This window comes from Papio anubis, chromosome 15 (genome assembly GCF_008728515.1).
Source record: "Papio anubis isolate 15944 chromosome 15, Panubis1.0, whole genome shotgun sequence".
NCBI classification, from domain to species: Eukaryota; Metazoa; Chordata; class Mammalia; order Primates; family Cercopithecidae; genus Papio; species Papio anubis.
In genome coordinates, this window is record NC_044990.1 from 75580745 (window position 1) to 75606059 (window position 25315).

Below are 25315 nucleotides of genomic sequence, written 5' to 3' on the forward strand. Positions count from 1 at the left end.
TTTCTCCTAATGCTATCCCTCCCCCAGCCCCCAACCCCATGACAGGCCCCAGGCTGTGATGTTCCCCTTCCTGTGTCCAAGTGTTCTCATTGTTCAATTCCCACCTATAAGTGAGAACATGCAGTGTTTGGTTTTCTATTCTTGTGAATAGTTTGCTCAGAATGATGGTTTCCAGCTTCATCCATGTCCCTGCAAAGGACATGAACGTATCCTTTTCTATGGCTGCATAGTATTCCATGGTGTATATGTGCCACATTTTCTTAATCCAGTCTATCATTGATGGACATTTGGATTGGTTTCAAATCTTTGCTATTGTGAATAGTGCCGCAACAAACATGTGTGCATGTGTCTTTATAGTAGCATGGCTTATAATCATTTGGGTATATACCCAGTAATGGGATCGGTGGGTCAAATGGTATTTCTAGTTCTAGATCCTTAAGGAATTGCCACACTGTCTTCCACAATGGTTGAACTATTGTATAGTTTACAATCCTACCAACAGTGTAAAAGCATTCTTCTTTCTCCAAATCCTCTCCAGCATATGTTGTTTCCTGACGTTTTAATGATTGCCATTTAACTGGTGTGAGGTGGTATCTCATTGTGGTTTTGATTTGCATTTCTCTGATGACCAGTGATGATGAGCATTTTTTCATGTGTCTGTTGGCTGCATAAATGTCTTCTTTTGAGAAGTGTCTGTTCATATCCTTTGCCCACTTTTTGATGGGGTTGTGCATTCTTTTCTTGTAAATTTAAGTTCTTTATAGATTCTGGATATTAGCCCTTTGTCAGATGGGTGGATTGCAAAAATTTTCTCCCATTCTGTAGGTTGCCTGTTCACTCTGATGACAGTTTCTTTTGCTATGCAGAAGCTCTTTAGTTTAATTAGATCCCATTTGTCAATTTTGGCTTTTGTTGTCATTGCTTTTTGTGTTTTGGTCATGAAGTCCTTGCCAACACCTATGTCCTGAATGGTATTGCCTAGGTTTTCTTCTAGGGTTTTTATGGTTTTAGATCTAACATTTAAGTCTTTAATCCATCTTGAATTAATTTTTGTATAAGATATAAGGAAGGGATCCAGTTTCAGCTTTCTACATATGACTAGCCAGTTTTCCCAGCACCATTTATTAAATAGGGAATTCTTTCCCCATTTCTTGTTTTTGTCAGGTTTGTCAAAGATCAGATGGTTGTAGATGTGTGATGTTATTTCTGCAGCCTCTGTTCTGTTCCATTGGTCTATATCTCTGTTTTGGTATCAGCACCATGCTGTTTTGGTTACTGTAACCTTGTAGTATAGTTTGAAGTCAGGTAGCGTGATGCCTCCAGCTTTGTTATTTTTGCTTGGGATTGTCTTGGCAATGTGGGCTCTTTTTTGGTTCCATATGAACTTTAAAGTAGTCTTTTCCAATTCTGTGAAGAAAGTCATTGGTAGTTTGATGAGGATGGCATTGAATCTATAAATTACCTTGGGCAGTATGGCCATTATGATGATATTGATTCTTTCTATCCATGAGCATGGAATATTCTTCCATTTGTAGTGTCCTCCTCTATTTCGTTGAGCAGTGGTTTGTAGTTCTCCTTGAAGAGGTACTTCACATCCCTTGTAAGTTGGATTCCTAGGTATTTTATTCTATTTGTAGCAATTGTGAATGGCAGTTCACTCATGATTTGGCTCTCTGTCTGTTAATGATGTATAGAAATGCTTGTGATTTTTGCACATTGATTTTGTATCCTGAGACTTTGCTGAAGTTGCTTATCAGCTTAAAGAGATTTTGGGCTGAGATGATAAAAATTAGATGTATTTTTATACATTTGTTCATACCCATTCACTTTACTTTCTCTCCTATGCATTCTGAAAGAGTGCCCATGATTTATTTTGGGTAATTTGCATATCCCACAAGTAATTATAACTTTTTCCTCTTTCTTGAAAAATAGTTAAGTTTTATGAATTAATGCATTGGCCATATCTTGCAGAATACCGTAAATCAATCATTATGATAGTGTGCTCATTACTCTAGGACCTGATTTTAGTAACCATGGCTCTGGTTTGTGCTGTTAAATATGCTGCTGCCTGTTGCTTTGAGAAAAACTTTATGTTTTTGAGAAGTATGCTTCCATTCCTCTTTCTTTTTAAAAAACAAATGTTTTTTGAATTTAATTGCATGTATGTTCCTATACACAGATAAATATTTCTGATATGACTTATTAAACATGTTATATTATTTTAAACTCTGACGGTGTTTTTGGTTGCAGTATATTATTTTACTACCTGTTGAAAACATAGTTTTCTAGTAGTTTGGTGGGACTTTTGTAGAAATTTTTGAGCTATCAGTTAACTTCAGTCGATAGTTATATTTGTGTGTGTGAGAAGGAAAGAAGGAATGGGCAAAGGGAAGAAAAGAGAGAATCGGAGGAAGATGTTTCAGGATTCATTAACAGAATTGTTCTGACTTAATAAAATAAATTGGGTTAATCTAACTTGGTCTGCATTTTTCTATGTTCTTAGATTCTTTATGAAAAATAGGAAGTACATCCCTGAGGATTTGAAAAAAGTTCATCTAAAAATAATTCGTTCCCAAATTGTTCTGGGAGGTAATGCTTTGATAATGTTTTAAGAGTGTCTAAGGTAATTGAATTGTTTGGGATTTCTACTTTTTCTAATGTTAGTTTTAACAATACACATTTTCTAGCAGCACGTTTTAGCCTAGGCCCAAATCCCCCTCCTTTTTCTCCCTGTAGTTTACTTCTCTTTTTATTGTTATCTACAATTGTCCTCTTCTCTTGGTCAACTGCATACAGAAGTCTGCCTTAATTTTCTCCTATCCTCCTGACCCTGTGGTTTCTCAATAGCTTTTACAGCATGTAAAATGGAAGTAACAATGGAAGTAAGAAACTGGAAGTAAACTATATTTGCTTGACATTCTCATTTCTTTTTTATCCTTACCTCTGTCTTTTGGTACCCTATTGGTAAGAACAATATCATCAAAGTTTCAAGCTGAATGTAAACTTTTGGTGGTATCCAGGACTAAGGTTAGAATTGATCCGTGTATCATGGGACAAACAGATTTACTCGAGATCCTGGGTTTTTCATTATACATATTGGGCTGTGTTCCATACTCAACACACACAGACACACACACACACACACACACACACACAATTCAAATTTCAAATTTTAATCTAACCGGTTGTAGCCATAACTGATTCAGGCACTTCTCTGCCCATTTGCTCTTCCTTCTTTCTCCAAGGAATCACTGTATACCTCAGAACTAGTTTGAAAAGCTAAGAAAAGGAGTATAGTGAAGAAGAAAACAATGGTAAGCTTTGCGGAATATCAGTTGTGTTGAAGAGAGGCAGGGGGTATAAAATTGGGAAGGGAGGAGAATAAAAATTCCTGTTGCCTCCAGGTCTTCCAAAAGTGGCAGCTATTTGGAGGCTCTTTTTTAAAATGTAAGGGAAATAGGTAGAGGTGTGACAACACCTATGCATCAGAGTCACTTGTGGAAATATATATAAATACATACATATATGTCTCTCTAGCTAGCTGGCTAGATTGATATAGCTACAGGTAGGTCTATATAGCTGTAGAGAGGTCTATGTATTCTGAGTCCAGTGGTCTGGTGTGTAGCTCTGGAGTCTACATTTCTGAAAGTACCCGACAGGCGCAACTAATGAGAACTGCTACAAAATAAGCATTCTGGGATAGAATCCAAGCCCTACTCTTTCTTTTAACCTTAGAATGTTCAAAAAGTTATTTTTTTCACCCACTCAAAACTTAAAATTCAGTGGTTTCAAGTATATTTACAGAGTTGAACAACTATCACCAAAATCAATTTTAGATAATTTCCATTGCCCCAAAAAGAAACCCCATATCTCTTAGTCATCACCTTCCCAATTTCCCCTCCCTTCCTTCAGGACTAAGCAACCACTAATCTACTTTATGTTTCTATAAATTTGCCTATTCTGCCCTTTTTATGTAAGTTTAATCATACATTATGGGGTATTTTGTGACTAATTTCTTTCACGTCACATGTTTTCAGGGTTCATCCATGTTGTAGCATGCATCAATACTTCATATTTTTTATTGTCAAATAATATTTCATGTGTGTGTTTATGTACAACATTTTCTTTATACATTCATTCATCAGTTGATGGACATTTGACTTTTTCCCATTTGACTATTATAAATAAGGCTGCTATGAATATTCATGCACAAATGTTTATGTGGACATGTGTTTTTATTTCTCTTGGGTGTATAGCTAGGAGTGGAATTGCCAGATTGTATGACAACTCTGTGTTTGACCTTTTAAGGAACTATCAGACTCTTCTCCACAGTAGCTGCATCACTGAGACTCCCGCAGCTGTGTATGGGGTTATCTCCAGCTCTTGACATAGTATCTGATGCATAGAACGTTCTCAAAAAGTATTTGTTGAAGGCCAGAAGCAAAGGAAGGACAGGGGAATCAACATTCATAAGTGAGTGCTGACTGTGAAAGAGTTGAGTTTAGAAAGAATCCTGATCATGGCTTCCCCAGCATGGGATAGGCGACAGGCCACAGCGCTGGCTCCAGGAATGACATAATGGCTTCGTGCATGCCATCCTGCTCTGATTCAAATTATACTTTTTATCTTAAATCTTCAGCTTTCTACTTATGTTTCTTGTGATCATACCTGATATAGGTAAGCAGGAATGTTCAGGCCTCTTGGAATTCTTGTTGTCCCAATAATTCCTAACACAGAAAGTCTCTCTCTTTCTCTCTCTCTCTCTCTCTCTCTCTTTCTCTCTCTCCCCACCCCACTCCCCCATCACACACATACATACACACACTGTGATTGTATCAGTCCATTTTTGTATTTCTACAGAGTAATACTTGAGGTAAGATAATTTATAAAGAAAAGAGGTCTATTGGGCTCATGGTTCTGCAGGCTGTACAAGCATGCCCTCAGCCTCTGCGCTGGTGAGGCCTCAGAAAGCTTTCACTCACGGCAGAAGGTGAAGGGTAGCTGGCATCACATGATGAGAGGGAAAGGAAGTGAGAAAGCAGGAGGTGTCAGGCTCTCCAACAAGATCTCTCAGAAAACTCACTCATCACCATAAGGACAACACAAAGCCATTCATGACAGATCCACCCTCATGACCCAAACACCTCCCACTAGGCCCCACCTCCAACATCAGGGATCCCATTTCAACATGAGATTTGGAGGAAACAAATAACCAAACTGTATCGGTAATAAAAGTTGTTGAGCCCATGGAGATGTAGGAATGCAGCGAGAAGCGAACATGGGAGCAACATGGCCCTGTCTGGGTGCTCTGCTTCCTCTGAGGCCCATTCCAGGGTGGATAGCTGACATCTCTCCCTCCCCTTGGTCTAGTCTTGGATTGGACTGGGAGGCCAGAGCTTCACTGATATGGTTTGGCTGAGTCCCCACCCAAGTCTCTTCTTGAATTGTAGGAGCCAATGGGTGGGAGATAATTGAATCATAGGGGCGGGTCTTTCCCATGCTATTCTTGTGATAGTGAATAAGTCTCATGAGATCTGATGGTTTTATAAAGGGGAGTTTCCCTGCACAAACTCCTTTCTCTTTTCTGCCACCATGTAAGATCTGCCTTTCACCTTCCGCCATGATTGTGAGGCCTCCTCAGCCACGTGGAACTGTGGGTCCATGAAACCTCTTTCTTTTGTAAATTGCCCAATCTCAGGTATGTCTTTATCAGCAGCGTGAAAACAGACTCATACACTCGCTTATGTCTCATTAGGAGAAAACTGGATGCCAGGAAAACAGCTACCAGCAGCTTTATGTTTTATCACACAGATTCTCACACCCCCCGCAAAGGAGAGTATGTCTATATGACAGCCCCTAATTACATCAGATCATAAGTTAGAGTGACAGTGGAGAGTGGGCCTGACCTATTCAGCCACAAACAATGAGGACCAGCCCTGAAGTGGTGATGTGCCAGCTCCTCTGGGATGGGATGTCACTGGGAATGCAGATTTGAATTCCCACCTCTGAATTGTTTTTACTCACAGTACTTTTGACATCAAAGGTGTGAAGTTTTTCCTCACACCAATCAATTCTCCAACTCTCTGGACACCAACTAGGTTTCCTGCAACTCAATTCAACTCTGACACTAACTACCTGGAGTTAGGACAGGCCCCACAAGTAAAAGGTTGGTGCCATGAGACTGCCTACTCCCTAAACCCCCACCATACTTCAGATGCCGATTTCAAGTCTAAGCCACCCATGCTTCTGACCAACCAGCTACAAAGTCAGAGGCTGCTCACAACTCCCTCCTCAGGCTTGAAATTTTGCTAGAGTGGCTCACAAAACCCAGGGAAACACTTTACTCACATGTACCTGTTTATTATAAAGTATACAACTCAGGAACAGCCAAATGGAAGTGCCACCCAGAGCCAGGGATGAGGGAGGGGTGCAGAACTTCCATGACCTCTCAGGCATGGCACTCTCCCAGCACCTCTGTGTGTTCACCAACCTGGACGCTCTCTGAACTCTGTTGTTTAGGATTTTTACAGAGGTTCCATTACATGGCTTGATTGCCTAAACCATTGGCCATGAGTGATTAACTCAATCCCCAGCCATTCTCCCTTCCCTGGAGCTCAGGAGGTGGGGCTGAAAGTGCCAACCTGCAAAGCATGTGGTTGGCTCCTCTGGCAACCAGTCCCCATCCTAAAGCCATTTAAGGACCCCAGCCACCAGCCATCTCATTAACATATTAAAATCAGATAAATAACAACAACAAAAAAAATGTTCTTCTCCCCTCTATCACTCAGCAAATTACAAGAGTTTCAGGAGCTCTGTGCCAGGAACTAGGGACAAGGACCTATTACATTTCTTTTTTTTTTTTACTGTATCCCAGCCACCCTTGCTGGAACTCCAGGCTCATCTCTCTCCATTACCTTCCCAATATTCCACCATCCAGCATTACCCAGTGGTTTCCAGTTTCTGCTGTCCCTGCCTGCAACCCTGTCTCCATCACCACCATCTGATGGGTCTGTCTCAGCTCTCAGCTTAGACCCTTCACTTCCTCCTGAGGTTTCTTCCTTTTCCCAAGGTCTGGCCTAGAATCTGCTCTTAGGTGTCATGCATCAGTCTCTGTTTCACTTGGTCGAGCTGCATTGCATTTGCTGGTTTATCTGCCTTCCTCCCTAGATGGAAAGTTCCGTGGTGGGCAGGGACCTGATGGTGGTTGGTCATCATTATATCCTCAGTGCCTAGCAGAGTGCATACCACCTGGTAGGAATTCAGTAACTATTTGTTGAATGAATGAATGATGTTCTTTTCCAGTTAAAAACAGACTGAGGGCATCAAATCTATTGGAAACACCAGCAAATGCCCTCACAGAACCCAGAGGAGAAAATAGCAGACCCCTGTGTCACAAGTGTCACATTCAGACCTCCATAAATAAAGGATCCTTCACATCTGGGACTAATCAGACCAAAGAGAAGTTTTCTGTTTTCATAAATGAAAAACTGTCCAAATGGTTTATTGCCATAAACAGGCTAAATTAGATGTTGCCCCTTATATTAGTTTGTTTTCACATGGCTATAAAGAATTGCCCAATTACTGTGTAATTTACAAACGAAAGAGGTTTAATTGCCTCCCAGTTATGTATGGCAGGGAGATCTCAGGAAACTTACAAACATGGTGGAAGGTGAAGGGAAAGCAAGCACCTTCTTCACATGGCAGCAGGAGAGAGAGCAGCGAGTGAAGGGGGAAGAGCCCTTCATAAAACCATCAGAGCTCGTGAGAACTCACTCACTATCATGAGAACAGCATGGGGGAAACTGCCTCCAAGATCCAATCACCTCCCACCAGGCCCATCCCTTGACAAGTGGAGATTACAATTCGAGATGAGATTTGGGTGGGGACACAGAGTCAAACTGCATCAACCCTGGAGTGCCACAGATAGGTCACATGTGTGGTGTTGGTCGCTTCAGTTCCTAGGGTGGTACAGGAGGAGAAGACGAGAGAAGCCTGGATCCAGACCTCTATAAATGAAGGAGCCTTTATTTATAGAGGTCAGAATATGACACTCGTGACACAGGGGTCTGCTATTTTCTCCTCTGGGTTCTGTGAGGGCACTTGCTGGTGTTTTTCAATAGATTTGATGCTCTCAGTCTGCTTTTAACTAGAAAAAAACATAATTCATTCATTCAACAAATACTTACTGAATTCCTTATTGAAGAGGGGATATGCCTGGGGTAACTGAACCCCCATCCCAAGGCCACTGGCCATGTACAGCCTCATCTATTTGCCCCAGCATGTCCTGCGAATGTTAGCGTGGGGCATCTGGGGTGGGTTTGCGCAAGCTTGCGAACACCGATGGCCACTATGTCAGCAAATAATCTGTGTTGTTATTATTTCTTATTATTTTTAGCCATTAGTACTTCTTAAATGTATATTTCTTTAGGCAGGAAGTCAAGGAAAGCACTGTATTTTCAGGCTCTGCAGAACCTAGCAGCGGTCCTGTCCCCCGGGAGACTGGGGCCTTTTCCAATTTCTAAAAAAGGAGAGAAAGGGAGCACATATTAGTAGCAGTAGTATGACTCTTAGACAGTTTAACAGGACATTTAGTGGTAGAATTTGTAGTGGTAATTGTGAAGAATAGTAATTAGTAGTAGTAGAAGTAGAAATGGTACTAGTAGTAACCATCTTTCTAAGGCAAAAAATAGATAGGATTAAATATTAGTGTTAGGGTTCTCTAGAGGGACAGAACTAACAGGATAGCTGTACATATAAAGGGGAATTTATCAAGGAGTACTGACTCACACAATCACAAGGTCAGGTCCCACAGTAGGCCATCTGCAAGCTGAGGAGCAAGGAAGCCAGTTCCAGCCCCAAAGCTGAAGAACCTGGAGTCCGATGTTTGAGGGCAGGAAGTATCCAGCAGGAGAGAAAGATGTAGGCCAGAAAACGAAGCCAGTCTAGTCTTCCCACATTCTTCTGCCTGCTTACATTCTAGACTTGCTGGAAGCTGATTAGATGGTGCCCCCCAGGTTGAGGATGGTCTGCCTTTCCCAGTCCACTGACTCAAATGTTAATCTCCTTTGGCAACACCCCCACAGACACACTCAGGAACAGTACTTTGCATCCTTCAATCAAGTTAACACTCAGTATTAACCATCACAATGTCTAATCTTATATTTTCCATATGTGGGCCCCCAAGAGGTGAGAGGCCAAAGCTGGAAGCAACCAGGTACAAAGAAGAAGTTTTGTTTAAAATGTAAAGAAAACATTTTAGAATATTGTGCTTCATCCTAAAAAACCCATGCAAAATTTACTTGCTACTTCATAATATTTGTGCGTCTCTCTTATCTCCCCACCCCCGAAAAGCTGTGAGTTATAAATGTACTCCCAGGGCTGGGCACGGTGGCTCATGCCTATAATCCCAACACTTTGGGATGCCAAGGCAGACGGATGCCCTGAGATCAGGGGTTCCAGAAAACCTTGGCCAACATGGTGAAACCCCGTCTCTACTGGAAATACAAAAGTTAGCTGGGCATGGCAGCGGGTGCCTGTAATTCCAGCTACTTGGGAGACTGAGGCAGGAGAATTGCTTGAACCCGGGAGGCAGAGGTTGCAATGAGCTGAGATCATGCCATTGCACTCCAGTCTGGGTGACAAGAGCGAAGCTCCGTATCAAAAAAAAAAAAAAAAAAAAAATGTACTCCTGGAACATGGGCCAAGTTCATCCTGGGACTTCGTGACAATCCCTCCTGCCCCCTCCTGCCCAAGCCCTCAGGGGCTGCACATTCCTCAGCTGAAGAACGATCACTGCCTGTTGGCCCAACTTGATTCTTACATAGTTTCTTCTCTGGATGGTATGAAATACAAGACAAACCACAGAAGTTCTAAGTTAACAGAGAAAATGGTGAAGGAGACCAAAAAGAAAGAGAACTTATAATTATTGTCATTATTTTGAAGTGAATAGGAATAGGAGCTTTCTCCAGGCTGGGATGACAGCATTCGGGGGATGCAGCTGGCCTCCCGGTATCTCACTGCAGTTTCAGAATGGTAGGGAACACTAGCCCTGATGACAGCATCGCAGACTGTCAGTGGTCCATCACTGTTTATCATACTCACATTAGATTATGCTTGGCGTGTACTGTAAGTCTGGAAATCCTGCCAGATTCAGTCTCTGGCTGCAACGTGGCTGCCTCTGACTAAGGAGGCTGCCTCTGACTAAGGAGGCATCTTTTTAGGGATGGACGTCGCTTGGGCCTTCTTAGATAATATGAGGTATGGTGTTTCCATGAGACCAGAGTAGCTCTCAGGGCGTCCTATTCTTCTAGGAGAAGAGCTCTGGGAAAGGGGCTCATGTATTTTTGGCCCTAGACCTGACTTTTTTTAGCTGGCGAATGTGATAAACAGGCTGAATCCTAACTTTCTGGTGGCTGCCCTGATTCTGCGCTGACTCAGCTTTCTTCGCGGCTTCCTGCCAATGCATGTAAGGTACCATCCAAAGTCTGAGAGAAGATGCTCAGTCATCTTTTTATTGTTTCTGGAGAATTGTCCTTAGTGAACAAATAGCCCTGATTGACACCCATAAAATAAGAGAACGATATCACATAATGTCTAAGGTGCTGTCCAGTGTGTGCATTTTTAAACTTTGAAATTTCCTGTTAAATTGAGAGGCAGAGATGCTTCATAGCCCCACAAGAGGTGGGGAGGGGGAGCCTGAAAGAATTTTCTGAGCTGAAGTTTCCAGTGAAGCAGAAGCATGTTATAAGTCAGTATCCAGACTATACAAGACTGAAGTGTCCACTCCCTTTACATCAGAGAGGAATCAGACTAAAACTTTTTGAGGGAAGGTTCAGATTGAGAGCTAGTTTGCCTAAGTAAGGGGTAAATGACCCCACCAGCTCATTAAGTGGAACCTCAGGGACTCACCCTGGAGAATGTACAAATGTGCATCTCTGTCTCCTGGACCCTGATAAGCACAGCATAAACATGCTTAATTTGTAATAGTCATTTATCTGCAGCATAAATGGTGTATCCTGGGCAGACAAGGCTGACTCTGATATATTTCACCGACGGCAGGATCTTTAAAACATGAAAGTTTGTTCAGAGACCACAGCTCTAAGTCTGTAGATCATTTTGGAGAGGATGGGAGCCAGGTAGCCTTTGGCAGGGCCCCTGGCGTGCTTGGTGCTGTAGGGCGAGGATGGGCGCTGTCCCCCAGCGTCCTGGTTGATGAGAACTGCATGGTTCCAAGGCGGGGCGGGGATTATCCAACAGTTCATTTCTACACAACAACGGCACATAATAATAATAAAAAAAGACTCGGCTCAGAATGTGAGAGCTGACATGAACCTTCAGGGTCACCTCCATCAATCCCTCTCTCCGCAAACAAAGAGCACCAGGACCCCACACGGCTAAGTGGGTGGGTCCTGTTCCCATAGCTAACTAACGGCAGAGTCAGGTATAGAAACCCGGTATCTGTAACCAAAACGGCCCTAATTCAAAACCTGGTCGGGCCACTCAGTAACCCATGTTCCCCTCGGTAATTTATCCAGTCTCCCCTGAGCCTCACTTTGCTCAGCCACAAAACAGGAATGACCCTCCTTGCTTTTTAGGGCTCGTCTCAGTTTAAATTCATTCTCACTGCCAGCACCTCGAACGTTGGAAAGACATATAATATGTTCTTGCCCTCCCCTCCTCTTATCAGTTTGAATCGATGCGTCATGAACTCAGTGATTTCCTCTTCGCAGCCTGCTCTGGATGCAGTCTGGTGTTACATAACCGGCTGGCTGAGGACGCAGGTCCCCTGGGCGCTGCCGGTGCGCTGTGACCAGACAGGCGGGCGCTGGGGGGCCTTCTGTCCAGCAGAGGGCGGCAGAGGACGCCCGGCGCGGCCCTGCGGCCCTGCGGGCGAGCAGCAAGCTACTGCGTTCCCTTCGGCAAGGCCTAAGGAGCTCTTCCCTGTACCTTGTTCTTTTCAATAGAAGCATTTTTCCTGCCTCACTTAGGTGAGGACGCAGTGTTTTGGCAACTGCCATGTGTCCACATTTTTGTTAGTTTTTTGCTTTGTTTGGTTCTGGTTTGCTTGAGGGGCGCTCTTGCCATTTGCTAAGCATCTCTGCCCTGTGGTCATCTGGCAGTTTGATGTCTCCAGCGCCCCAAAGGGAGTCATTTTTATTCCCAATTTACAGATGATGACGGCGCTATTCAGATACGTTTAGTGACGTGGCAGAAGCAGATGCCATTTCTAAACCAAGGACGGGGCTGGGATGAGGAAAAGGAGGTATTTAATTTGACCGTTTCTGCCTCCTTCTGTCAGACATATTCGACAGGGTTTATTCAGTGCTTGAGGTAAGTCAGGCACTTTTATAAATGCCTGGGAACACGAAACAAAAAGTAGGTGGCAAGGCTTCGATTTAATTGGAAAGACTGCATAACTTTTTGCACCTCTGAACGACTGGTTTGGGAGGAGATGGAGGCTGGGCTTCCTGCAGTGTAGACGGGGTCTGTTACACCCGCTCCCTCCCAGAACTGCTGGATCCCAATCTGCAGTTTCACAAGCCCCCAGGTGACTTATCCACGCACTTTCAAGTGTGAGATGGGCAGCTCTGGAGGGCACCCAGGAGCTCCGTTCAAATATTTGGAAGAACAATATTTGAAAGAGTAAATGTATTTGTTTTGCTTTGCTCTAAAAGGTAGGTTTAAGTTTAATTAACATAAGCCACAAGAAAACAAGATTTCCAAATCCTGTACTCAACAGGGGATTTGGAGTTGGGCCTTCTCCCAAACCTTACTGGCTTGTTACTAGTCGCCAGGTGAGCTGAAGCTGGAGGAACTCGGCGAAACTTCTTCTCTCTGATTCTTATGACTCCTGAGATGGGAATGTTGTTCTCTAGCCCTCACTGGGTGACTGCTGTTGGCTTTTTCCCATCTAATGAGATAGGAAATTTGAAAGTTGTAATTATTAACTGCCCAGGTCCGAGGTAGAGCGCTCTGCTCTGTGAGGTAGTTAGTGGCTTGTCACACATTGAGGGACAGTGCAAATGGAGGTGGGGATGTGTATTTGGGGCTCCTGTGAAATTCAGTATGGTTGGGGCATGTAGTGGGGATGGAGGTGGAGGTGAAGAATATGAGAGCTGATGGTAAAATTAGGACTAGAACCCGGAAGTTCACTCATTTCATAGTTATTGTGTTAGAAGTGAGAGCAGAGCAGCCCCACCAGGCCCCACCCTTAGTTTGGCTTTTTTTTTTTTAATTAATTTTTTTTTTTTTTTTTTTTTTACCCCCTTAGAGACAGGGGCTTGCTCTTTCGTCCTGGCTAGAGTGCAGTGGTGCCATCATAGCTCACTGTAGCCTTGAAACCCACCCCCCAGGCTCAAGGTGTGAGCCACTGCACCTGGCCTGACTCTTTAAAACTAATGGTAGGTGACATGTGCTTAGCTGGGAGCATCACAGACCACCTACCAGGGGTGTCCAATCTTTTGGCTTCCCTGGGCCACATTGGAAGAGGAAGAATTGTCTTGAACTACACATAAAATACACTAACACTAACAATAGCTGACACATTTTTTAAAATCACCAAAAACATTCATGATGTTTTAAGAAAGTTTAAGAATTTGTGTCGGGCTGCATTCAAGCTGTCCTGGGCCACATGCCGCCCGTGGGCTGCAGGTTGGAAAAGCTTGACCTGAATTCTTCTAGCTAATTGTGAGTATAGGAGAAGGCCTTCTGTTTACTGCTTCTGGAGGCCTCTGCATCTGTGCAATTAGGAACAAGTGGAAACAATGAGGAGGGGAGCGTAAGAATAGCTTGGCTGTGACCACTGGAACCCAAAGCAGCGCTTGTCTTGTCAGCATTGTGTTATCAATCAGGAAAGCAGCCGTGGCTTCTCCCGCCAGGCAGGTGCCGAGACGAGGAAGCCTGAAGCTCTGGGGCCCTGCCGGGTCCTCTCAGTGCAGGGAGGCAGAGAGGAGCGTGAGGAGACGCGCATGGCCGGCACGCAGGAGGCCCTCCGTGCATGTCTGTGGAATGGGCCCCTGGAGGAGCCACTAAGCAGCCGGAAACCAACCACCGGCTTATTCTCACCCCTGGACTCCTCCATCCACTCACCCTTCAGAGAGCCCAAAACAAAGAACAAAACTTGCGCCAACTTCAGAAAGGTCAGGTCTAGTTTAGACCTTGGTCTGACTTGAACGGCATCTCTTAAATACTGAGTTAATTAAAGAAAGGGCGCAATCTACAGCAACCCATTCTATCAAGTTCTGCCTCAGAGAACGCCCATTAGCCTGACATGGGATGTTTCCTTAGTGTCGTCATTACCTGTTGCTGGGCCCTCCAGACAAACTCAGCGCCACAGTCACTCCACGTTCGAGCTCTGTTTTGTAAGCCATCTAGCACTTTGCTTCCAAGGGTGGAAGGCTGGAGTGGCAGAGGAGCTGAAAAATGTAATATCAGCCAGAAAAGAATGCAGATTGGAACCCGAACCATCTTCGGCTTACATAGTCTTGCTTGAAACAACGTGGTCATCTATCTCGAAGGGTGTTTGTCCTACTCAGACAGTTTCTTCCTAAGCTAGGGCAAGACTTTCCCACTCCCCTCCTTTCTCCGCTTCTCTTCTTCCATCCCCTCAGCATTGAATCCTTCCAGTGCCCAGGAATTCCTCCAGATCCTATACGTTCCAGAAACAGGCAAGTCCTCCTGCTCATTCAAGGAATGCTGGAATTCAATACTCTCTGCGCCACCTTTTTTTTTTTTTTTTTTTTTTTTTGCCCTGAATGACTGAATGAGTGAATGAATGAATGAATGAATCACCTAGAAGACACCTTGTGGTTTCAACTTAATTCTGAAAATACATTCAAATGTATTTTTGTGCTTTTTGCTGAATTTCTACCTGAAACAGATGCCCATCCTTTTCACACCATTGGCAGTTTCGTGTGATTTTATTTTTTCCCTTCCTCAGATTTCCTGGTTACTTTTTTTTCAAAACATGAAGCCCTAAAAAGAGTGTGGGATTTGAAATTGGGCTGCCTGCATGTTAGTCACAGCCTTGCCCCCAACTCACTGACAAACCCTGAGCACGCCACTCACCCTGTGAGCCTCAGTTTCCCCACCAGTGAACAGAGACCCAGCCAAGCTCCCGCGAGTTCTGTGAGGATGTACAAAAAAGAGCTTTGAAAAGGTGGCATGCAGATGACTCTCTTTCTTTTCTTTTTCTTTTCTTTTCTTTTCTTTCTCTCTCTCTCTCTTTCTTTCTTTCCTCTTTCTTTCTTTTCCTCTACTGTGTCATCTCCATTTGCTTTCTCTAATGTTCTTCTCTTTTCTCTCCTGAAAACTGGCATTTTAAAAACTGTTGCTGTTGCAATGAGTACTTGCCTTTTAAAAATCTTCAAGTTGCTAAGCAGCATCAGCGCCCCCCCGCTTCCCCTTTTGTGCAGCCTGGTTGCCATAGTATCATCTGAGCATGGTAACAAGAGGCAAAGAGCAATCATTTTTCACTAAATAGGGCTGGGCAGACAGATAAACATGCTGCAGTGTTTCCTTACAACCTGTCTCGAGGAACGGGGGACGCTAGTCTGTAGTACACAACTCTGTTGCTTTCATCAGCCGCTCCCTTGGTTTCCTGTTGGCTGAGAGCTGCTCTCCTCACCTGTAACTCCTGGCATGTCATCCCTCCCCTGGCACAGCACTTCCTAAAAAAGGCTTTTGAAGGGATGCTGCTGCTACTCCCTTATTTGTAGCTATTTAGAGCTAAATGCAGACTCAGATCCTTCTCAGATAGTTGCTAAACATAGAGCATTGAGTGTGAATCAGTGCTGTGACTAAAGTTTCTTGTGTCGTAGCAGGTTTGGAGAAGATAATTAATAAACGTCATCAGAGTGACATCAAAGGGTGTTCTTCAAAAAATGGAAAAGATTAAGAGAGAGGTGAAAATAAAGAACCTACTTGGAATCTAACATGTATTTGAGAAATTTAAATCCAGATTCCTGTTCTTCAGCTCACGAGGTTAGATACATGATTAGCAAGGTTATGAATGAAGCACAGAGGCAGAGGGGGAAGTGGTTTTCCCCTTGGTCCATGTAGGCGGGGAATGTCCACAGGTATGGGTTGACTCGTTAAAATACTGAGACATTTCCCTATGCATTGGGGCTGTTCTAGCTTACAGAGTGTCCTCTTACTGCCCAGCCACCCTCACTCCAACCCCAGGACCTAGGGGGTCCTCACAACCCCGTGTCTACAGGGTTAAGGCTGGCATAGCATGGGGGTTCTCCAGGAGCCTGCAACACCCCCGCAACCCTAGATCTGAGGCCAGCAACTGTTCTGATTGGTCGGGGTCCCTGCCTTACTCTCTTGTTAAGTCTTAGGACTCTCAGCTCCTAAAGCTGCCCACGTGTACGCCAAACCTCTTTCTAAATAAGTCCATTTTTCTTGTGGAAGCACAATTTACTCTTCCAGATTAAGCCATCAGCGGAGTGTGCCGCCCTCTGCAGACACGCAGCCTTCTTTGTGAAGACGTTCCCTTTGAACTGGGGTCGCAGGACTGAGATGAACAAGCACTGTCACCCGCACTCTCATGCTCGGCTGCCCCATGACAATGGCCCGCAATTGCCAGGCAGCTGCTTAAAATGGGGAGCTCACTCCATGGCTTCAGGGGGCTGTGCGTGTCCATCCCCTGAGCTGATTCCCTACATCTTAAACATGTACGGCTCAGAGGGACCTACAAAGAGGCCTTTTCAGGCAAGGGCAGGGCTATCCCCAGACTCCTTTAAACAAATCAACTTCTCCCTCAAAGCGGAACCAAGTTTCCCCTTCCATGAGTTTTCCAGGACCTTTCCTATTCTTGCGTTTGACAGTTTCTGCCCTTCTTCCTTCCTGCTGGAAGCCACGTCAGGACTAATGAAATGTCTTGTCAGAGGAATTCTGGAACCCAGGAAGGGAGAGAAGAGATTCCACAATCTGCACTGGCCAGGCAGGAGCCTCCGACACCAGAGGCAGACGGCATCCATCCAGCGTCTCTCAGAAGGAACAGCAGCTGCCTCCCTTGGTTACCCCACCCAGGGTCTGCTGAGCCTTGCTCAAGGAAAGTGCTCTGGGATGTCTAAGGAATGCCTCGTGGAAGCCTGATTTGCTTTTGTCTGGACTCCAGAGGATGCAGAGGTTAGCTGTCAGAGTGCCCTGTAGATGTGTCCTTCTGAATCCCAGCTTTCTCGACTCACCCACCTTCTTCCTCTATTTGGACTCCGTGGTCAAATGAGAAAGGTTTCCCTGTCCATGTGAGTGGTACCTACCACACCCTCCTTAGCATATTGACTGGTAGGTCCCTTGTCTATAGCCTTGTCTGACTGCATAACAAAGCTATGTTTCCCAAAAACTCCTTCCCCCTTTCCAGATTCTACAAACCTCCATGCTATCCCTAACTTAGCTGTGCCTAGAAGGCCATTGGTCAGAGCTTCACAGGGCTTTGGCTGTTTTGCTGGCCAAGTTATTTTTGGATTCAGTCCCAGTGGTATGCTGATAAATGTTTTATAACTGACTTTCAGGAGGTATTGGTGGGGGCAGCAAAAAACAGAGAAGAAAAGCCTTGATTTGTGGCATCTGGAGATTTCTTTTTTCTTTCTTTTTTTTCTTAGATGGAGTATCTCTCTTGTTGCCCAGGCTGGGGTACAATGGCACAATCTCGGCTCACCACAACCTCCTCCTCCTGGGTTCAAGCGAGCCTCAGCCTCCTGAATAGCTGGGATTACAGGCATCCACCACCATACCTGGCTAATTTTGTACTTTTAGTAGGGACGGGATTTCTCCATGTTGGTCAGGCTGGACTTGAACTCCCAACCTCAGGTGATCTGCCCTCCTCGGCTTCCCAAAGTGCTGGGATTACAAGCGTAAGCCATCACACCTGGCCGCATCTGGCAATTTCTATGGTGGAAAAACTCCCACCATGGTCAACAATAAACTACCAACCTGAAGTCAGTGAATGCTGGACTGGGGGGAGATGTGGCCAGCTGGTTCTTGTGAGCTGGTGCGAGCTGGCTCTAGCACACCACTGAAGCAAACCCTTCTTCACGGGAATGTGACTATCCATCTTTTTTCATGTTTTCTTCCTGTACCTTGTTTCCAACTAACATCTGTCAGGCATGCCAATTATTTTAGCCAGTGGTTTCCAATCTGTTTTTGGCCAAAAGTCCTAATGTTTATATAAATAAACGAAGTACATCGATGCAACAGCAGCCTGGTTGGGAAATTGGGTAACGTTCTAGGCCCCACACTGTCCTAGAACCGGGGAGAACACTAGGAATCACCACTTTAGGGTATTTTCCTCCGCTCATTGATGACTTGAAACAATCCTGATTTCTGTGGCATATATGACATAGCTCTTGACCCATGATTGTTCTGTTGAAGTCTTTGGCATAGTTGAAACGAGCAATATTGTGGATTTAGTTGGAACCATTTGTAACACGCATTGTTTTTGGCCAGGAGGGGTTCTCTGGAGCTTCATTAATCAACATAACAATGATGACCTTATATGCACTGCAGGACAGGCAGTTACAGTGGGAGCCGTTGCTCCACCAGGACGCCTAATTTAAGTGTTTGTCTGCAGCTCTGAATGTTCTCTGGCTTCAGCTGTCTACCAAAAACTGAGAGCTATGAGTCACACCACTTAGCTGGCTGCAGGTTTCCAGTCCTGCTTTTTTTCTCAGTCAATACCTTTCTCTCTCTCTTGTTTTCTAGCTCTGTGTTTGGTATTATTTCATGTTAATTCAGATAGCCCTAAAAGATTTTTTAGTATATTTCCCCTCCAACAGAGTACTTCCATTTTTATTAATCTGTTTTATGATGTAAATCAAAGTTTAATGGGAATGCACCATTTAATGCATTCCTTTCATTTTTGATGGGAGGAATAGGCTTGGAATTTCCTGAGGCTTCAACAATGAAGTTATTAATAGAGAAATAAAATAAAAATTATAAAGCAGGAAGGGGGCCTATAAAGAAAGACAGAAGACAGAGTTGCAGAAAGGTTCTCCCAATCTATGAACCCTTGATATTTCTCTGACCCATCGCTGCATTATGTAGGATCCAAAGGTTCTTCTTGTTCCAGTTCTTCAAGGCCATGTTCTTAACTCTGAGAGCAGTTGTAACTGGGACATATCAATGTTTGGAACTGTCTTCAGGCTAAGTGTGACTTAAGTGGCCTTCCCAGTCTCCCACACTGTAGGGAGGTACTCACATGCAAAAGCTTAATAGGCTTTACCTTTATGCTAACAGTGTGAAGTGCTAATAGTTGGATTTCAGACCTCAAACTGTTTTAGGACATAGAATTAGGGAACAGCTTCTCTAGATGGATGGCCCGTATCAGTGCCTCCACAATCACACTTGTAGGTCATTGTTACTTCCGTTTGCATGTGTGGTCAGCCGTGTTGGTCCATCAGGAATGCAGAAGGCCAATCTGCCCCACATCTCCATTGTTACTGGACTTCTCCATTTAGACATCCCGATGGGCTTCACACAGAACCTATCCAAAGCAGAACCACACAAGTTCAAGTTGTATTCCATGCTCCACATCTCAGTGAGCAGGGGTTACTCAGGATTACCCAGACCACAGGTTGGTGAGTCCCATTTGGACTCCTCTCTACCTGCTCTCCATTCAGTTGTCAAGTTCTATCAACTTCTTTTTCAATTTCCTTTCACATTTCTCTTTCTTTCTAGCTCCAACACTATTGCTTTAATTCAGGCTACTTTGATTTTTTCCTAGTCTGGAAGAATGTTTTATTCACAGAACATTTTCAATAACTATCAGTTAAATGGCTGGGCTTCCTTTTAACTGGCAATCCTGCCTCCCAGACAATTGTGCTATGTGCCTTTCATGTATACCCCATGCTTTAATGCAAGTTCTAGAACATAAAGTGGATCATGTTGCTCTTGGAGGTAGTAGCACTGCACACACCATACACCCCATCTTGCTTGTTTTACCCAACATTGTCTCACCTGCTCTTCAATCTGTCCTTCCAAGCATTTATGTAGCATCTGCTGCTTCCGCAGGATCTACTGGACTTCGTTCCTCAGTGTTCATCCCACGCCCCAGCCTTACCAAATTCCCGTTTCAATCTGACCCATTTCAGGGAGTTATTTTAGTATCACATCTTTACCTCCACTTGGGATATTACTATTGTTTTTACTTAGGCCTTGTGCCAGATTATCTCTTTCCCCCTTTCTGTGTTCTGGATCACAGGGGCTTCAAAGCCTGGGAACTACATTTCCTCCAGAAGCCACCTTCAATTCTGTGAATAGGAAGATCTTCAGTGAAATTCAGAGGTAGAAGGGAAGGAGACAGAAGTATTGCTCCTGTGGCAGCAATAGGCAGGTTTAGGGACTTTTGCAGATGGCCTATGTGAGATTTGACCATGACTTCCAGGAGTCCCTTTGTAAATCACCTGTAGGACTGTTGCAGGCATCTGAGATCTTGATTAAAGTTTCCTGCAATTCCTGAACTTCCTGATTTCCCAAATTCTTTTTTAATATTTTTACTTTTTAATTATTAGTTGACAAATTATAGTTGTAAGTTTTCTTAAATTCTAAAAGCAGCTCTTACTGACCTTTGCTCCCTTCGCCTCCCATAGGTCTTGTGAACCTTAAACTCCCTGCATCAAATCTTTTCTGCTGGAAATATCTGCAGTGGTTTCTCCTTTCTCGACCAAACCTTGACTACCACAAATCCGGCAGCCAATGATTTGGAAATGATTTTAAGCCAAGTCTCAGCTTCAAGCTTGCTAAGACACAGCCTTTTTGTTCCCTCTGTGGTTGCAGAAACCTATAAGATTCTATGCCTGCTTACATTCCTGGCTTGTGTTTTGGGTCCTTTGCGTGAATTCAACCCCATGTGGTGGATCCCAGCCCACTTGGCTAAGACTTTGGTGCCTTTCCTAAATTTGATTGGCCTATCACATGAGGGAACTTAACTCTCACCCCTTGACTCTCATGCCTCCTCTGCCTCTTGAAGTCGTGCTCTGAATTGGACAACCTTTCTGGAACCAAATATTTACTACGGCCTGGAAACTTCTGCTCTAGTTCTTTTCTCATTCTTTGGCTATAATCTTCTTTTTGGTTCCAGTCAATGTGATTAACCATTAAATCCTTGCCCCCTCTCTCCAGGTGACATATCATACACCAACTTTGCTGTTGTGACCTGGTCACGCCTCATTCGCGTTTTGTTCTAGTCTCTTTTCTTCTATTCTAGTCTGGACTTGAAGTCCCAGCATACTCCTCAGTTGAGCCTGTCAAGGTTATGGCGTTAAGCTAATAACACAGCAATTCCTTGAAAACATAGCATTTTGCTATCCTGTCATTTCACTTCAAGTCCTTCTTGTAGCCAGCCTCAAGTTGGCATATAACTTACAATTACAAATGGAAGTTACTAGGATCATAATGCATAGACATTGTATTATCGAACATAGAAGCATTACTCTGGTCAGAAACACTCATGGCAGATCTTCAAATTCCTGATGGCACCTGCTCTTTTCTTGCTACATACAGTATTACATCATGATAACTTGTTTTACTTTTTTCTCATATACACTATTTCCAAGAGCTTATTCATTGTCCTGACGAATCTCTCATTCCGTATTTCAGGGATCAGTCGTATGTGTATACTCCACTTTTGAATCAGCCCTCTGTAGTTTCTGTGTGATGCTGAAAGACTTCTTTCTTTTCCCTGGCATTCTCTCAGCTTTTCCTCTCTGGAAAATTTTTGTAACCACATGTGTACATTTAGTACCACAGACTCTTCTTTAAGTGATAATTTATGGAAAACTAATCCATGTGCCTTATGAGTGCCAATGTTGTAAGTCCATATAATCATATAATTTCAGGATCTATTTCACCCAGAAAACAGAGAAATCAATCTTTGGTATGCTGGCACAATCCTCATATCCACATTCAGAAGGGGATGCTGAATGGGAAAAATCATGGCAGTAATCATTTTACCTGCCTCTGCTCGTAATATTTCAGTGGAGAAATAATTTCTGCTAAAAATTAGGTATGGACATGCTACCTATTCTTCTTGGAAATATTTTAAAAGAGATTCCACCCACCTATCACATGGTTCTGCAGGATGAGTCATGAGCTCTGTAATGCCACCACAAGGCAGATTCTCACACATTTGCTCATGGACCTCCTAGCTGGAGAGATTGGCCTTTCAGATCTGTCATGCTTAGTCATGTACCAGTGATGTGCACTTTCCTTGGCACAAGGGCAATGGGGTTATTCCATTCCTTTTCAATGTCTGACTTCATTTTAGGGCTTCATCCTTTTCTCCTCTGTCTTGCCATCAAGTCTTGCTTCAGTCAGTTTCCAAAATCCAATTGCCTGCTTGCCGATGAGAGTTTCCATGGCAACTTCCATTGGTGGCATTATTGCCTCCATTGCTCCATTTTGTCTCTGCTTTGTGACACTAAGCTCTTCTTTCCAGGTTAGACCTAAACATTCCTGATTCTCTTTCCAGCCTCTTTGTTCTTATATTGTGCTTGACTTGGATCAGAGCCTCTCTGAGTTCAATTTCCATATTGAATTTTGTTCTCAGACCAGCCAGAGAAGAATCAGAATCCCAGTCACATTTTTAAACTCTACCCTTTCACAGAGTACTCAAGGGTCTCCTGCCTATTGGAGGTGGTGGCCATTAATGCTCTGCCCTGGAACACAGTTAGATAAGACAGAATGAAGCAACATCCACCCTTCCTCTGCAATAAACATATGCACATTCTTGGACCCCGCCTAGAAATAATTCTACATGTTAACTAATTGAAAACTCACTTAATCATCATTTCTTTCTTATTGTCTTATATATGTCTTTTTTCAGGTGCATTCCTCTGATTGGAAATGTTTATTAGTCATTCACTCCTTAGTGTAAAATGGCTTTCTCACCCAATGACAAATTGGCAATCCTGAATAAAGGTGGAAGATTGAGAAGTGGGGGTGTGGGGCAGGAGGTCATTTTTAAATGTAAAAAAAGTATGAAACAAGAAGGGAGATGATTCCTTCTGTAGGGAGATGTTCCAAAAACATCAAGATTCTAGAGCTGGAGGAAATGAGACAGCACTTTGAAGAGCACAGCTTGGCGGTGCTGTTGATAAAGGAAGGTAAAAGGACAAAATCCTTCATTTTGTAGACTTCTTCAGCACATTGGTGACAGTGCCTGCAACTGACTACCGGAAGTCACTGCCTTTTGCCCTTGACATGCTTTGGTAGATTGTGTTGCCTGCGTTTGTGCTGTATGTCACCAGATACAAATTGAAATCTTCCTCATGCAGTATTCTTAAAGAAACATCAGACGCATTTCAGATCTATCCCACTCTACCTAGAAGATGGACTTTGTTCCTTCCTTCCACATTCTCATTCTCTTTCCTCCTCTCCACTTTAATCTCTTCAGGAAAAGGCACATCAGTGGCCAGGCACAGTGGCTCACACCTGTAATTCCAGCACTTTTGAGAGGCTAAGGAGAGAGGATTGCTTGAGCCCACGAGTTCGAGGCTGCAGTGAGCCATGATTGCCGCACTGCACTCCAGCCTGGGTGAGAGAGCAAGACTCTGTCTCAAAACAAACAAACAAATAAAAAGGCACATCAGTAACCATTCTCATAAGGCTTGTTGTCTTACTGTCCAGAAGCATATAGTTAACAACATAAACACAAAAAGGAGAAATAAACACACAGTCTACTTAGTCACATAGGATGAATAGGTCTTTAGAAATCTTTGAAACACCAGGTATCTTGCTCTTTACTCTCTCATTGTAGAGAGTAAAGGTTGTAGAGAGTAAAGGTTCTGTCTGGACTTGGCGTGATCAGAGTGTGGCTCCTTATCCTGCCTTTTATCTGGCCAGAAGCCCTTGAGGAATTTATTTAACCTCTTGGAGCCCAAGATTATCCAGGGAAAAGGAGAACAAAAATACGTCTCTCTTAGGGTTGTGAAGATCAAGAGATAAAGTTTGTAATGTGTCTGGGAGTGTTAATCCAAACTAAATTTCAAGAAAGGTTATATTTAATACACACTGGTGAAAAAAATAAAGACTCTTTAGTTCTCAAGATCTTTTGTCCTGAAATTTTTCTATCAATATTCATCTAAAAATTTATCTAACAAAATAATTATTCAGTGACTCATGTGGACCAGCCAGTATAAAATTTGATATCATTCCTTTTTATGGATTTCAGTTGAGTATGCGACTTAGACTTATTTTGAAACCAAATCATGGGAACAGAGTCACCTTCATTAGACTCGTGATATTTGTGCTCTTGTTGGCTGGTTTAGCATTCTCTGCTTGCTTACTGTATTTGAAAAACCAGTCATGATTCATCGTAGAGTCTCAATTGTCTTGAGAGCCCATTCATTTCAATGCAATCAATATTTATGTGCCACTTTCTGTGTGCAGAGGGTTGTGCTAGACACCCAGAGGCAGGGAGTGGTTAAAGAAGAAAGAATAAAACACTGTTCTGTTTCAAGGAACAGTAAATATGGCTGAGAGCCAAAGCATCGAGCAGATGACTAATAGAAAACAATGAAGTGAATGCAATGAGCAAGTGATATGAAAAATATGGAGAGAGAGAGATTCATTCTGGCTGGGGAAAACCAATTAGTAGATGAGGTAGCATTTCTACCTAACCTTGTAGAATGAGCAGGACCTGACCCAGGTAGATGAAAAGAGAGAGACACCTGTGTAGACAAACAAGGTAAGCATCTATTAATGTATTGCTTCATTCAGGGAACTAGTGAATTTGGTCTAAGTTATAGCTTTGGAAGCACAGAATCACGAAATTTTATAGCTGGAAGGGACTCTAGTATCTGATCCACTCATTTTAACAGCATGTGTTCAAGGAAAGTATGGAGATATGTTCAGAAAAGCATGCTAGATTAATTCACGGAGAGCCTGGAATGTCATTTGAAAAGGCTGGACTTTATATCACAGGTGATGGATATTTTCCAGAGGTTTTTGAGTAGTAGAATTGAATGCATTTATAGCTCTTATTTCTGCTTTGGATCCTTCTATAACAGGGGTTCTCAAAGCTGGACCAGTATCTGGAGAGTTTGTTAAAATACTGATTGCTGGCCCCCAATTCTAGAGTTTCTGATTCAGTAGGTCTAGGCGGGGCCCAATAATCTGCATTTCTAACACGTCCTCAGGTGAAGCTGATGCTGCTACCTAAAGACCACATTTCAAGAACCACTGCTCTGTTGTACGCTACTGGTTCTCAACCGTGGATGTTCAATCAGGTCTTCTGAGGAGCTTCTAAAAAGTACTCAGGCCTGTGCCCTGCCTCAGGCCAGTTGACCAGGAAGCCCTGAGGATAGGAAATAGG